Below are 16,393 nucleotides of genomic sequence, written 5' to 3' on the forward strand. Positions count from 1 at the left end.
TGACAACAATTCATTTTTGAGTTAGTTTAATTAATGGAAATGAGTAACTATAACATTTTTCAAAGTTTAAGTTACATTAACTTAATTATTGTATTAAAATGGAGTGTTTGGTTTAACAGTGTAATAAGCTTGGCCCTCTTTGTGGGAACTCTTCCAATGGACAGTGATGCAGTGGGTTGGTGGAGTCTCCCAAACTGAAGTGCCTCCAGCGCCCTCGGACAGGACACCCGTCCATCGCAGACTACTTCCTCATACATTTGTCTCATCTCATGAGGTTAACCATTTTTGCTTTTTTTTCCCCCTGTCACAGGCTGATGCCCGAAGACCAATATGTGGTGCATGTCAGTGTGGATGGAGTTCCTATTCCTGACAGCAAAATATGCAGAGGCGCATATAAACCGTATGACTGCAGCTTATATGTGAGTTTGCCCAACACTCATTTACAAGTTAAAATGTGCAGCAGTTCCAGATCTCACATGAGTTTGACATTTTTACTCTGTAAAAATGACTGTATTCTTACATCCCTGCTACATTTACCATCAGACCCGCTGGTATCGGACACCGACTATCCACACTGTGTTCCCCGTCAGCGGCCCACCAGGTTAGTGTTAACGTTTGGTCATGACTGTGAATCAATCAGGTTGAATGTCACCATGAAGCCATTTCTTGCTCACAGGCTCCTTGGTGACACTGGGAGGACAAATCTACACCGATGTCTATGGAAACAACATTGCCAAGAGTTCAAATGGATTAAATGTCAGATTTCTGAGGTAAAATCAGTTAAAATGTCCAAAAATTCATCTTAAATCATTTTGTCTCATCTCATTTTAAATGTTGGAATGTTTCTGTTATGTGTCCTGTGATGATTATGATGAACACAAATGCATCTTTAAAATAAACTAGTGTGTTGGCCGTGGGGATCCATAGGCTCTATATTGGGTAGTGTCTATAAAGTAGGTAGCTGACATTTTTCAAGACTGTAAATTATGCAAAGTTTCTGTCATGATTTGGAATGGCGTGTGAGTCCGGAATGTTTTTAGAACCTTAGACCTCAACAATTTTTAGAAGAGGAACTCAACCCTTTTTCCTGTTAATTATGTATTTTTTAATGTTAATTTACTGTCTTAACGTATTTATAAATTGTTTAGGTTCTTGGTATCATATACACACTGTTTTGTTATTATTATCATTATTATATTAATTACTTTATTTTATTTTTACTTCTATTTTGTCATATGATTTTTAAAAGGACTACAATGGAAATAAGTGTTTTCACTGTTTTGTGTCATCCATGTATTTTTAACATATTTACATTTATATTATGTACCTACATTGAACTTACTAAATAAAATCACTCACCACACTCACACGTTTAATATGAAAATGACTTACTGCCTCCTGCTGGAATGGCATGTGAGTCCAGAATGTAATTAGCAACATCCATTGTTCAGTGTTGTTAGCTAATATCCATAGCTTCTCCAAAAATATTAGTCCTATCAATGTTCCATTTTTACAGTATTCATCCTTGACCCAAAATGCGAAAGCATGCCAAATAGCAAATGTTCACTCTCCACAGTTTCTCTGTTTGAAGTTACACTCACACCCACACGCGTGCGCGCATGTATGCACACACAGCATTTTGTCTTTCCCACATTCTGCTGCAAGTAGGTGCTTTTAATTTTAGACAGGCAGAAACAGAGATGGTGGCGGAAGACATCAAACACACTACACTTTTCATGCATGGTACCAGCAACATGAGACATAACTAAACTGACTAAACCAATTGAACTACAAAAACACAATAAATCAATAACACTAACAACACTGTTAAACTAACATAAACCACAATAACATTTAAAATCCCAAAACCCCAGACTCCCATCATGCATTGTAGCACAACATTCATTGTTTACTGGTTAGAAAAAAATAGCTAATTTCTCCAAAAAATATTTGTCATATCAACTTTCTGTTTTCGCAACGTTCATTCTTGACCCAAAATACATAAGCATACCAAATGGCAAATGTCAGCTCTCCCCAGTTTTTGCTTGATCGAAGACATACACACACACACACGCACACAGAGGCCACTTGGCTACTATAATATAGAATTCCTGGCTACACCTCTGTAACCTATCATCAGCTCCTTTTTTTCTGTTTTTTTTTGTATCAGATTTAGGAATTTATTTTATCACTTGTTAAATATATTCTCATCATTAAAGTGCAGGACAATAACAGATACATTTTCCTGTCTTTTTTAGGTCCTACGTGGGTGGAATGGCTTGTGAGATGCTGAAGCCGAATTCAGACAAACTGTAAGAATTGCATCTGTAATTGGATTACAAATCTGATGCAGTAGAAGTACAGCAAAGTGTACTACAGTGAAAACTGCAAATGTAGCAGTTTGAATTACTAAATCACCTTGAAGAACAACTTTAACTGCAGAGCAACTGCTTGCTGCTTGAATACCAGTAGATTATTAGATTACTTTACCCACCGGTCCATCACCTCCCCTCATGCCTGCTGACGATTTCATGCTCTGGGATATTTTTATGTTTTATTCTGTTAAATTTTTATTATTCAGTTTCTACTTTGATTTTCCTGAAGCCTTTTCACACTCTGAAATAAGACTTTTAACACTGGTGTCATGTTACCAACTGACCAACCACTGATGGTTGGTCAGTGTTTACTTAAAGAAGAAATCCTTTTGTTATTTTGTACAGTACTGAAAGACTTTCAAATGTTTTCACAGATACAGACTGGAACTAAATAGTGAAACTGTTAGGGTCCCTTCAGGTTGTTTTTGAGGTCTTGTATTTTGTCTTCTTCCTTGTCTGTCTGTCCTGTCTTCTGAATGGTCAGTGTCCAAGTTTCTGTTGTATTTGCTCTGTCCATGATTTCTGTCTTTGTGAATCTGTGGGTTTGTCATTTGGATGAAGGAGTTGGAGTCAGGTGTATGTGCACGTCTGGTTAGTGTGCTCAGCTATATGCGCATGTGTCCTGGCACGCCCCCCTCCTAGTCCACATTGACATGTATGCTGGCCCTCATCTGTGTGGATGTGTACGTCTGTGTGTGTGAATGCAGTTATACATGATTTCCTCAGGCGCTCAGTCCTCACTTTTTGTCTTTGTCTCCTCTTCTGTCTTGCTGTGTATGTGTGCATATTATCCCTCCTTCCTCTGTGTTGTTCCTGGTGCATGTGCGCTCTGTGATTGGGTACTTCTCACTGAGGGTGCAGTGCTGTCGGTCTGGTTAGACCCCGCCCTTTGTTTACATTATGTTTTGTCTGTTCTCTCATCTTTCTTTCCAACCAAGTTTGTCCTACACTCCTGTGGTTGCTTGTGTCTTGGTCTTTCCACTGTGTTTGTCATTGTTCCTTTCTGTCATTAGGCTTATTAGTATGTTGGGTCACTTCATGTTTGCGCGCTTCAGTCATGTATGTTCTGTTCTCTGCCGCCATCTAGTGTCTTAAATTAGTCTTCACACTTCTTCTGAGTTTCCAGCTGGAATTAATTCACTCATCAGACTCTGTATTTAACCTCCTGTGTTCATGTCCCATGCTGGTCCATTGTAGCTGTTTTCCTGTGGTAGCTGATTCCTGTGCTGCTTTTCGTCTTTGTCCATGCAGCATGCTACTTATCATTCTGTTGTTAAAGTGACTGATCACCTTTTCTGATGTCCTGTGTTCTCCACTGCTCCCTTTTTGTAAGTACTCATTTCTGGTTTTTGCACTCCCTGGAAGATTGTCAACTTAAGTTTTGCTTTGTCTCCTCACACCCTGGATCTCCCCACAACCTGAGTGGGTGAATTTTGTATTTTGGTTGTTCCTCAACTGTTTTTGTATCTTGTCACCAGTCCAGCATTAAACCTGGTATTCTTTAAAAATTCAACCTTTTGTCGTGACTGCTCTGCATTTGGGAAATCTCAGCCTTTGTTCAGATCCTGGCTTCAAATCATAAACTTCTCACTGAGGACACATGAGCTGTAAGATGACAGGAACATATGTTGGTAGGTCACTTTAAAATCAAAGCTAATAACAGTGAAATGTTTGGAAATATGACTTACTAAATTGTACATTTCCAACAGGTCATCGCAACTTAAGTTACATCCTGGATTCTGACTTTAGAAGGTAAAGCCAGTAAATTATTCAATTCAGCTGATTTATATAGCACCAAACCACAACATAAGTCACCACAAAGATTTTGTAACTCAGTTTTTGAATATTAGCTCTGCCTGGGAGTCACTGGCACAATTTGTCATCACCAGGATTACTCTAAATCATATGGACTGATATTAATCATACTTTGTGAAGTGGTGGGGAGTCATTAAACCTGGGTGTGGGTCTGGATCCTGGGGTGGATCAAGGAATTGTCTTTTGTTCCATTGCAATTCATAATAATCAATTAGATAAAAATTATCACTACTCTGTTCAGTAAAGTGGTTGGGGTGGGGGAACCTTAGAGGGTCTTGGAGAAACCAGAATCATACTCAAATTCAAAGTGGTCTGAGATACTCTCATTTGGGATGTCCAGTTCAAATTTGGTGAAAATCTGATCATTTTTCTTCAAGATATCATGGGCAAAAGACAGTGACTGATACACCGATACACAAAGTGAATGAATAGACTTTTAATGGCTTCTTCTGGCCTTAAGACCAGACCAGAACTTGATGGGTTCTTCCTTGGCCCAAACCACATCCCTCACCAGCTTTCATGAAGATAAGATGGGTTTAGATGTTTCCTGCTGGAAACCAGGCAAATAGTCTAAAACACACTTTCCCTGGTGGAGGTCAAACTACATAGTCAACATTTTGCCATTTTCATTCAACATTTTTCACGCTATGAACTGCAGCTCTGTTTTTTCCTCAACGTGTTTAGGAGTTTACCAGATAGGACGGCTCTGAGTTTCAGCACATACAGGAAAACTCTGTATGTTCCAGACTTACGCAGGTACAAGAAAAAGAAACAGTGACTCTCACTTTTCACCCTTCATCCTATTGACTGAAATGACAGTGAATTATTTGTCGTTCCATGTTCTCATTGGTAACAGGTGTCTCCCCGTCCAATGGCAGCGTGATGGGCGGAACCCTCTTAAACATCTACGGCCAATTCTTCGACCAGACAGCCAGCCCAGCCCGCGTGCTGCTCGGAGGTAATCAGCACGAACTGTCAACGCTTTACAGCAGTACAAAGGGTTCCGTGTGAACAAATGAATGGCGACTTACTACAAACAATCTTACAAATTACAGTGTTGATGCATCAGGTCACGAGCTGATGATAATGACTTCATTCAAACTGAAAGCATGCACACTTTAAAACGCAGTGAAGGACTGACTGGAGTGACGCACAAACTGTTGTGTTCTGTTTGATTTGACGCGTCACCTGACTTTGATGCAAAGTAAAAGTAGAAATACAGATCAAATCTAAAAAATTTAATCAATCGGTTACACTGACTTTTTTTACTCACTCATCCTCTGGACCATGTTGGGACAACAGTTAATTTTCTACACCCGCTTTACTCCCATCAAGGGTCACGGGGGGGGAGCGATGGAGCCTGAAGGTCAGAGTTTTACTGTTGAAGAAGAATAAGTGAGTCGGTAATTCTGTAAAGAATTGACCACATGAACAAACTTGTTTTTGCTTAAACTAAATTCCACGTTTTTCACACGCGTTGTCTTAGATTTTGAAATTTTAAGTTGGTCAAACGTATCAATCCACATCTTTACGTTCTGGTTTATGTTTTACTCAACAAGTTGACCATGAAGTTTAGCAAACTCAAATTTTGTGCGGATCCTTCATGTAAATGTTTAATTAATTTATTCAAATTAAATTTTTATTTTATTGGTAAAAAAGATTAAGACAGTTGGCAGTCCTTTAAAGAATAGTCAAAGTAACCATAATTTCAGTCTTCTTCCATTACGCACAATGAACTTGACACATTATCACAATAATTCAGCTTTATGTCATTCTACTCAGGTAATCGACCTTGAAGTTGCACATACTCAAATTTTATGCAGATCCTTAATAGAATTTTTTATTTAATTTTATTTTTTGCTTGATGGTAAACCTTTTTTTAATTTGACGTAACACATCTAAAGCTGAAATGTGGTGCAGTGAGGTCCATAAGTCATTGGACAGTGAGCACATCTCTCCACTGCAAAACTACTTTAACTACAACCTAATGTTTAAATTTTGAAAGGAAAACTCAAATCGCCTGTTTATCGACCTTTGTCTGGAATCAATGTCTCCACTGTGGAGTTACAGTTGTGTAAGTCCTTTGCGGCATGTTTTGGGATTATAACAGATGACAAACTTTATGATGAATTAATCCTTTAATTGCGTGAAACACTAGAATGAGTCAAAACATGGTGACAGTCACGAACGTTGACATGTTGTTTTCAGGTCAGCCCTGTGAAATCCAGAGTCTGTCTGACATCATCATAACGTGCAGGACTCCAGCACAGCCCATCAACACGACAGTCCACCCAGGTGAGGCCACGCCCCCTGCTCTGTCTTTGACCGTGCGGTGCTTGAAGCCACGCCTCTCTGGCTCTCAGCTGTTTCCTGCTGTCATATCTCCGCTGGTGTCAGCGGCGGAATGTCCACAGTCTGTTTTTCTACTTGTCAACAAAGTGTGATGTTACAAAAGAGCATTGCTCATGTGTCATCAAGCATCAAAAGACTGTGATTTGTACTGACACGAGACCGTCTGAAGCGTGATATTGTATTTTGAAGAATGCAGAATGTAAAACCCCTGAAACCCGTCTTAAAACCGTCATTGTCATTTATTTCTGACCTTTTAGAGTCCAGTTAAGGGTTTACCTGGCAGGCGTCTTCACACTTGAATGTGTGTGTGCTGCTGTGTTTGGTTTCCTTCATTGCTTGTATTACCATTATTTGCTTTTATTGAGCCGATACATCGCGTGTGTGATTAGAAAACTCATGTTGACATGTTTCAAAGCGGGCGGCACAGTGGTGTAGTGGTTAGCACTGTTGCCTCACCTCAAGAAGGTTGCAGGTTCTCTTCACACCTGGTCTTTTATGTGTGGAGTTTGCATGTTGGCGTGGGTTCCCTCTGGGTGCAGCTTCCTCCCACTGCCAGAGACCTGCAGGTTCAGTGAATTGGTGACTCTCAGTTAACTGTAGTTGTGTTTGTCAACATAATGAAGCAGATGACAGAATATTTTCAGAGGAATCGTTCAAATGGTTAAACAAGCACCAAATTTGGCACAAATACTCCATAGACATTACTCTTTTGTAAACGCACGTTGGCCACCTAAATTTTCAATAGGCAGCCAGGTATGGGGTCAACTGAAGAATTACACAGGGGTCAAAATTTCAAAAAGCTCTAATCATATTGAAACCTATACCACATTATTTGTCTGATCACAAGGATTCCAAAAAGGTATAGTTTGGACCATCTGGGACTGAATGGAGTTGACGAAGGTCAGTTTTGATTACAAAAGTGGCACAAATTATTGATTGTGCTAATAGCGTGAATAAATGGAATAGTTTTGACTGTGCTGAAGGTCAAACAAGATCAATGTCCATTGGATTCTATGACGTGTGACATATGTTACCCTGTAACATGATAACTAAGCATGACCCATGGTGCAAACTATTCCTTTTTAAAACCCTATTAACTCAACCAATTTACATCACTTTTTACCAAAATTATAGCTTATAAACTTGAACTTTTGACCCATGTACAAACTGAAATTGACCTTTGTCACCATTCTTGCTGTTTTTACCCCATAACTCCATAATTTTCACTCAGATAGTCCAAACTATACCTTTTTGGAATCTTTGTGATCAGATACATGTGGTGTAGTTTTCAATATGATTGGAGCATTTTTAAATTTTGACCCCTGCATAATTCTTCAATTGACCCCTACCTGGTTGCCTATTAAACATTTAGGAGGCTAACATGCTTTTACAAAAGAGTAATGTCTAAGGAGTATTTGTGCCAATTTCGGTGCTTGTTTTCAGAAATGAACAATTGTTAGTTATCTGCCCCACTCCATGTGGCCCTGAGACACACTGGTGTCCCATCCAGGGTGTACTCTCCCTCATGCCCTATGACTGCTGGGATAGCCCCCCCACCCCATGACCCTTGATTGGAGTAAGCAGGTCTACAAAATGAATGAATATGACAAAGCCTGGCAAGTGTCTTCTTAAAATTTAAACCAAATCATCTGAAAAATTCCTGTAACCACATCCAAACTTATTCCCGATCAGGCTGAACTGACTAAAATGTTTCACAAATAATTGCCACAAAAATAAGCAAGATATTTAGTGGGACGTTTGATTTTTGACATTCAATTTGTGTAACCAGCACATCAGCACTCAAATAAGCTGAACGTCTATTTAGAATTTGAGCCTATTGTTTATCATCCTTCAAACACCGTCACTGATGTAAATGGTCCAAACCAGAATCAGAGGGACTCAACAGAACGTTGAGGACCAGCCATAACGTCTGTCATCTGCATGCACGTAGCAGAGGATTGGAGATGGAGGTGTGGAATAACACAAGACCTAGACACCTGGAAGACATATGGAGCTATGTCCACAACACCACTGGATACTGGAAAACCTGGGTTGACTCCCTGCCTCACATCTTCCCAGGCAAAATGAATTATTTCAGCTCACGAACGAGGGGATTCCTTGTACCTGCGACCACTGGGAACTACACCCTGTACCTCAACTGCGATGACCGATGTGCTCTGTACTTTAGCAGGTCTGGCCGCCCGGAAGATAAAGTATGAAGAAGAAATTTGATCCAAACTGAAAAATAACTGCTTGTTTGTTTGAAATCAAAAGAAATTGATTCTTTTCCCATTCAAACAGTAGAAGCTGAAGAACATCCATGTTAGATGTTTTCATTTGTTTTGCACCAAAACATTAATTTTTTTTCTCCAACAGGTTAAAGTTGCTTTTCAGCCATATTATGTGTCCAATCCCTTTGTATTTGCATCACAAAAATCTGAAGTACTGGCCCTAGAGAAGGAAAAACCGTAAGTTTCATTTGGACTCATTTCAGTTCTTGAACGGTACAAAGTGTTTGTTCAAATCTTATTCATAATTGCAGAAGAGTGCAGCCTAAATATGATGAAATACCATTTTATTTTTGTAGCTATTACAATACGGAGGAGCCGCTTTTATCAACATGGCCTTGTTCCGAGAGGAGTCCTTTCACAGCGGCACAGACAGACAGTGCTGTCAATGAGATTCAGAACATCGTGCTAAAATATGACGTGGCTGATGAACAGGTACGAAGCATATAAAAACTCTGATACAGTTAATAAACTCCAAAATATGATCACTTCAGAGTTCACAGCATCAACCTGCCTCCTGACGTGGACCTTCAAAAGGAAAGGACATTTCTTATTCTGCACTTTAAAAGACAGATTCACTTTCATAACATTCTGCAAAAAACAGCAAATAGATGTTCAGCTTCTTGGTTGGAGCCCTTTTACTGGCATAAGCTTTTATGCCATAATTGTCTCAGCTTGATTTTTTTTTCTTTTCTCAGGTGCTTACCTTTGAATCCTGGACAAGCAACACCACCCTGGTCAAAGAGGTCCAGACAGTGATGGTCAGCAGCAGCTGTGTCAGCCATCAGTGTGGAAGCACCTACTTCAGGCTCAGCTACAGAAATGCAAAAACTGGTAACACATCTCTAAAAGTGCAAGACAGAACGGGTTTAGAAGTGTTGGATGCACTGAGTTTCGGGGTCTGCTGAAGCCTGTCACATGATATATTTCACACTTCATGCCTACATGACGGTGGATGCATGTTACTCCTTTTAAGGCTCGTCTTCAGTGATTGACTCAATCTCTTTATTCTAGCTCGGGTATTTGTTTCACTGAGGGCCCTATCTTGCACCCACTGAAACGCAATGCTGATCGCAGCTCAAGTGTTATTGCTAGTTTCCAGCCAGTGTAGTTGTCAGATTCACTCCGGTACCGATCAGGTCAGATTAGATCAAGTCTAACAGCGTGTACAAATGCACTGCATCACCACATCCACCATACCAATGAGCCCGACTCCTGGATGGCAACCACCAAGGCAGGCAGGGGGCCCATCCCCGCATTTCAAAAGTAGCCACATATCTGCTGAATCTAGGAGAAATGTGGACCTTTTGCAGGTTCTTGGGTACTGTAGAAGAATTTTTAGGTCCATATTTGAACTGTGATGAACTATCAAGTGTCCTGATCCGAACTGTATGTCCTCTGGTTGAACTAGCAGGTGTTCAACCCAAAAAAAAGGGCTCTATTAGTCATTTAGTCTGTCAGGGGCTTTCCAAGGCCTTTTAGGTGCTTTCCCGCAGGCCACGTGCAGGGGCCTGAGGCCAGCTGCACGTGTGGCTGAGGCCACGTGCGGAGGGGGCCTCAGGCCAGCTGCACCTGTGGCTGAAGGTCTTTTAAAAAAAATCAGTTGTAAATCCTTCATGTTTTAATGGGAGCATTTGTCACATTGAAATAATGGCCTAACACCTGCTTAGGGTTCACTAGAGGACGCTTCCAATAGAAAACCATGTCTTGGGAATGAAATAAATAAAAAAGTCGAAGGAGGAGCGATGCCCGCGGGTCTCCAATAAATAGACGAGCGCGGTTGTCATATTCAGTCTCTCTAGAGGACTCAGTTTGTCTAAGCTTTGTGTCGAAGGCTTAAATAAACTTAAAAACTCTGTGCATTTTATCTTGCTTAAGGCTGAATTATTCTAAAGTGTTGTGTCATTTTCTAGCATATCACTTGCAATTAGTTTGTTTTATCTAAAAGACGACATCCTGAGAAGACTAAAGACGAGCCGCGACAGAACTTGGCGAGCCAGCTTCAGGAGGGTCCAGGGGCATTCCGGCAGCCTGGGGCAGTCCAGCTCATCCCTTCAGACCGTAAATAACAGTGATCACGACTAAAAGGTAAGCAGAAACCTTTTATAACTTCTGCACGATCTGGAGGAGTGAGTCGGGATTTCCGCCCAAGTTGACAGGTGATATTTTTAATTGCCTCTTACCCAAAAGAACCTGGACTAAGAAAATTGATAAGAGACTAAAAAAGATAAGATTGAAAATTATCAGGCCTTGTAGATAAAATGCTCAGAAGGTGTGTGTGTTCCCGGGAAAAAAAGAATGTCTGTGTGAGTGAAAGGTCAGGAATGTTCATGAACTCTGGTGCGGAAAGAGTGCGTGGAGAACTAACCTGGATGCTTGGGGAATAATTGGTGTTGAAATTCGTTACTAACGTGCCGGCTGATAGCATGTGCTGTAGGGGTTAATTTAGGGGAGTATACTGACAAATAGATACAAGGTAATACAAGGTTATTTAAAGAGTTTAACAGAGACTGAAGTGAAATAAGTGAGGAAAAAGAGTTTAACAGAGAATACGTGCAGAGAAAGCACAAGATAAGCGCCTGAGGGGGCGCAGTAGAAATACCGTACATGATAAAGAGATTAAAAAGGAAAGTGCAAAGTGGCACCGCTGACAGTAAGTAAAAGAGCTCAATAAAGGACGTCATTTTTTAAGAAAAGAGAAAAACTATAAAAAAAAAAAAAAATAAATGAAGAGTTAGTGCAGAATACATGAGAATTAATGAAGCAGAAAATAGTGCAGTAAGGCACCAGATACACGCTTGTGGGGCGTGTGAGAAGAATAAGTAATTAAGTACACAGTAATATGAGTTTTTTTAAGAAAAGAAAAAGAGAATATTTTCAGTGCAAAGGCACATTAAGCTCATGAGGAGCTCAGTAAGTGAAGAAAAAAGGTAGAAGAAAGTGCAGAAAGGCACAGGATACGCACGCGAGGCGCGGTAAGGCGTAGAAATAAATGAAATATTGTATGCTCAGAAAGGAGCTTGTGAAAATAATATAGTAAGCACAGGATACGCACGCGAGGCACGGTAAGGCGTAGAAGTAAATGAAATATTGTATGCTCAGAAAGGAGCTGGTGAAAAATAATATATTAAGCACAGGATACGCACGCGAGGCGCGGTAAGGCGTAGAAGTAAATGAAATATTGTACGCTCAAAGAGGGCTTGAAAAAAGTAATATATGAAGTTGCTGACAGCGCCGGAGAAGCTGTCTAACGTGAAGAAGAGATACATGCTTAAACAGAACACATTGGTGTTAAGTGAATAAAAAGGTTGTTTAAAGCCGCGGAGTGAAAAGTGGCAGAAGTCTAGATAGAGATATATAGAAAGTTGTTTTTAATAATTTTTGTGTATAAAGCTGTCGAAAATTGTGTGTGGGAGAGTGGAGAGTAATCTGTGTAAAGCTGTGAGAACTTGCAGGCTGGCTGACATACAAGATTAATGTGAAAGAGTACGAGGGGGAGGTATTTAGACCCAACAGGAGGACTTGGGAGGTGCATGACAGGCAGAGAGGAAAGTGTGAAACAGACAGTGAAGAAAAAGACAGGAGAAGAGTGCTATGTAAATACAGAGAAGGTAGATATTATTTCAAAGAGAGAAAACTAATAAACAAATATAGCAGAAAAAGACTAGAAGCAGAAAGTTAAAAAATTAGAAGGAAAATAGAAAGTCGGGAGCAAAGACATTAGGAAGTGTTAGGGTTGTAAGAGGATCAAATAAATAAAATTGGTTATAAATCAAAAGAGATAAAGCTTAGATTATAGTGAAAAAGCTGACAGACTGATCAATGCTTGGGACAGTCTTTGATGGGAGACTTAAGTGATGATGAAATAATACTCCCAGAACATTACTTGACTGACGGAGACATCGAAACCCAGGGAATCAGGACACATTTTTGGCTGGAAAGGACCTATTTTGACAGGGTAGGAGCAGAACATTGGCAGGACGAACAAGAGATCAATCAGAAATTATGGCAGATTACTAAGGTAATCAATCTGAAGCAAAAGAAAGAACAATTCCCTCTAATTAATTGGGAGCTGCTGATAAGACGTCTGTGGCATCAGGGTTTAACCCCGTGGCTGGAGCTGCTTTGTGCTGACCCTAATAAAGAACTTAGCATACCATTCAATCATTTAGTAACACTACCAACCGATCCAGGTGAAGAACTGTTTCCTAGGTTGACTCTGACTGTGGTCCCAAGGAAGGTTCGGTGGGAAACAGGTAAATTTTCGTATTTAGTTAAAGAAAAAGAAGACGGGCATAACAGTTGGAAATTTACTCCTTTTAAGGGTTTAAAATACAAAACAGGTGTTACAGCCAGCAACTTACTGGTCTGGATCAGGACAGCCCCTGAGGGACTACCAGAACACCATAGAAACACCTCACATAGCATTTGTCAGGGTCACATGGGTAACTCTCAAGGTCAAGGTCGGGAAAGTACCCCGCTAGACTTAGTACTAAGAAAATATCCAGGAAAACGCACTAAGGCCAACCAATGTATGAGAAAGTGGCACAAAAGGTCACATGGGGGCAGGCAATGGCCTTTGGTGGGATCATTTGATCCGGTGATGTGTGAAGCAGTTGCGGTAGAAATACAGAAAAAAGAAATTAAAGATCAGCAGAAGAACGTAAAAAACAACAAAAAACGCACTGAAGAAAAAGAAGTTTTGGCCTTGTTCAAGCAGGAAGCACAGAGGCTACAGCAGAAAAGAGAAAAAATGACAGAGGAAAGATCCAAAGAGACTAAAGCCAGTGCACCGAGCTGGGAATCAGAGCCACCCCCATATAAACGTCATGATATGGGAAAGACAGCTGGACAATTTGTATTAGGAACTCGTGAAGAGGACCAAGGCATGGATGTGGAGGGCAAATTCACACTGACACTAAAAGCTCGAGAGCCACAAGGAGACAGGTCCTCAGTCTGTCAAATGGATCATACAAGGTCTCCAAATCCGAAAGTAAGTGGTCGCTCACCACGACCAGCAGGGGGGGCCACAAATAACAGTGACACGGAGGCAGACGAGGATAAAGAGAGAGACCTGAAGGCTCCGCCTGCACATCGAGGTCCACTGAAAACCGTCCCCTCCCACCATAAGTCAGCCGACTGGACCTTCACAGGCTATAGAGGCTCCGAAGAGTGGCACAAGAGCTTCTGTGACACACTGGATCTGGCCAGAAGAGATAATGAAGAACTAGCTGAGCAACTTCGGCTAGCGAAGGAAAGAATACAAAGACATAGGGACGCCGAGGAAAGAAGAATATTACAACAATCGACGCCCAATCAAGGGAATCACATTATAGAGCCACCCACCCGAAAAATTTCTGGTGAGATCATCATCGAGAGTGCAAAAGAGGCCCGACTCAGGCAAAGACAACAATGTATAGCCAAAGACATAGCGGCTTTAGAACAGAATATAACCGACTGAATGGACTGCCTGGAACCAGTCAGTCGCACTCGATCTGGAAGACAGTATGGAGCCCCCACAGAAGAAGAGGAGGACGAAGACCTAATATGCCCATTGGTGGTTAGAAATGGTCATCATGTGTATACCCCATGGAGCTGGACAGACATGGTGGGGCTGGCCAACAGGCTGCCAGACATCACCCAAGGAGCTGGGAGATGGATAACTGCCTTAGAAGAGGGCACTGCAGGGGTAACCTTGTCTTTAGGTGACATAAAAGCCTTGCTAATGCATGTCATGGGAAAACATGACACTGAAGAATTGGCAGGAAAGGTTGGACTAACACAAATGATGGGCACTAATCAACATGATGAAGTCCCCTTTAATCGCTATAGAAACTCCATGTGGGAAGGACTGAGAAGAAAGTACCCTGAGGTCTTGGATCCCTCTAAATTGGATGATGAGGAGTGGACACCTGAAGAGTGCCCAAAGAAGTTCCTGCACCGATTCCAGAAGAGATGGGCGGAGGAAACAGGAAATGCATGGAACCATTCTCCAGCAACTGAAATCCTGTTTAAAATAACTGTAAAAAAGGCTCTACCAGATGAGGTTCAGAAAGCCCTAGATGGAGTCATGGGACTATCGAAAATGAATTGGGCTTTATACTCTGAGCATATTTGTCACCATCTTGAAATCTACAAGAAAGAAAAACAAAAAGAAGAAGATGCAGCAAAATCCCTGACGAAAAAATTGGTGCAGATGCAGTTGGGAGAGCTAACCAAAGTCAAGAAAGAAAAAACAAAGACCCAGGCACCAATGATGACCCCTGTTCCTTCTGAGTCGGCAAGCCTAGCCCCTACGACAAACACTGCTGCCACCATACAGGCACCTGTGGTAACAGCCACACAGAGCCCCCAAGGAGCAGCAGGGAGCACTGCTGCAGGAGAAGTCTCGGCACCAGTGGAGCATCACTATCACTACCATAGCACTGGCACACCCGGAAATGGACCCACCTACAGTCATGGGTGGAGAGGAGAGTCACGGAACTTTCAAGGTCAAAGAGGAGGGTGGCGAAGAGGATCTTGCCAACCTTCATTTGGAAGCAGATTCCAAAACTCAGCTCCCAGGAACAGTCAAGTGGGACCGCCTATGGGACCAACATCCCCAATAGGGGATCAACCCTCTAATGAGTGTTGGAGCTGTGGACAACCTGGACATCGAATGAGAAATTGTCCGGCACGACCTTGGGTTGGACCCTCTGCCTATTGGCAATAGGGAGGCCTAGAGAAGACAGAGGGGGAAACGGTGGCATTGGCTATTTCGATGATACCTAAGGAAGAGCCAACCGTCACTGTTAATATACAAAACAGAGATTTCCCTTTCATGGTGGATACAGGAGCAACATACTCTTGCATAGGGAAAATGGGCGCTCATCTCCCCCTCTCTGGGTCTGTAATTAAGACCATCGGCTTCTCTGGGAAAACTCAAATAATACCTTTTACACGCCCACTTCCTGTAACGATTGCAGGAAAAACAATTGAAGCACCCCTGTTATACTCACAAAATACACCTGTGAATTTGCTGGGAAGAGACATTTTATGTAAGCTACAAACCCAGATAGTGTGTACCCATCAAGGACTGCAAATACACTTTCCTGACGAAGCACTCACCAACATTATGGTGCTTATGGACATGGAAAACAAGGGCCGACCTGTGCAACCCATGGTATACTGGCTGAAGTTACAACCAGAAAATTCAAATCTCCAACTGGAATGGGAAAAATGGAAGCCCTGGGCAGAACAACACTATGAAGCAGTATGTACACCTAGTTTACCTTTACATGTCACCCTGATGTTCGACGCCAAACAAGAACAAACTGACTATGCATGCTGCTGGGATGCATTGATGAATCAACGGCTGTTTCACATAACCACCACAGAAATTTATTTAGGCCCCCAAGGGGCCGCAGCTTCTGTCAAGCTAACTTCAGCTGAACAACAATGGTATCAAGTGCCGAATGCCACACATCATGTGACCCTTTTAGTCTCTGAAAAGTACGAATCCCATGACCTAGGTCCAATGGTAAAGACAGCCTCAGAAGTTGAAGAATGGCAAAACATGGAAAG

The 16,393-nt window shown here is 41.5% G+C and overlaps 1 pseudogene; it reads left to right on the top strand.

The window, feature by feature from the left end:
* The first annotated feature begins 313 nt into the window (after nucleotides 1-313).
* The window catches only part of LOC117502381, a 107,917-nt pseudogene continuing 91,837 nt past the window's right edge, over nucleotides 314-16,393 (top strand).

This window comes from Thalassophryne amazonica, chromosome 20 (genome assembly GCF_902500255.1).
Source record: "Thalassophryne amazonica chromosome 20, fThaAma1.1, whole genome shotgun sequence".
Taxonomy (NCBI): domain Eukaryota; kingdom Metazoa; phylum Chordata; class Actinopteri; order Batrachoidiformes; family Batrachoididae; genus Thalassophryne; species Thalassophryne amazonica.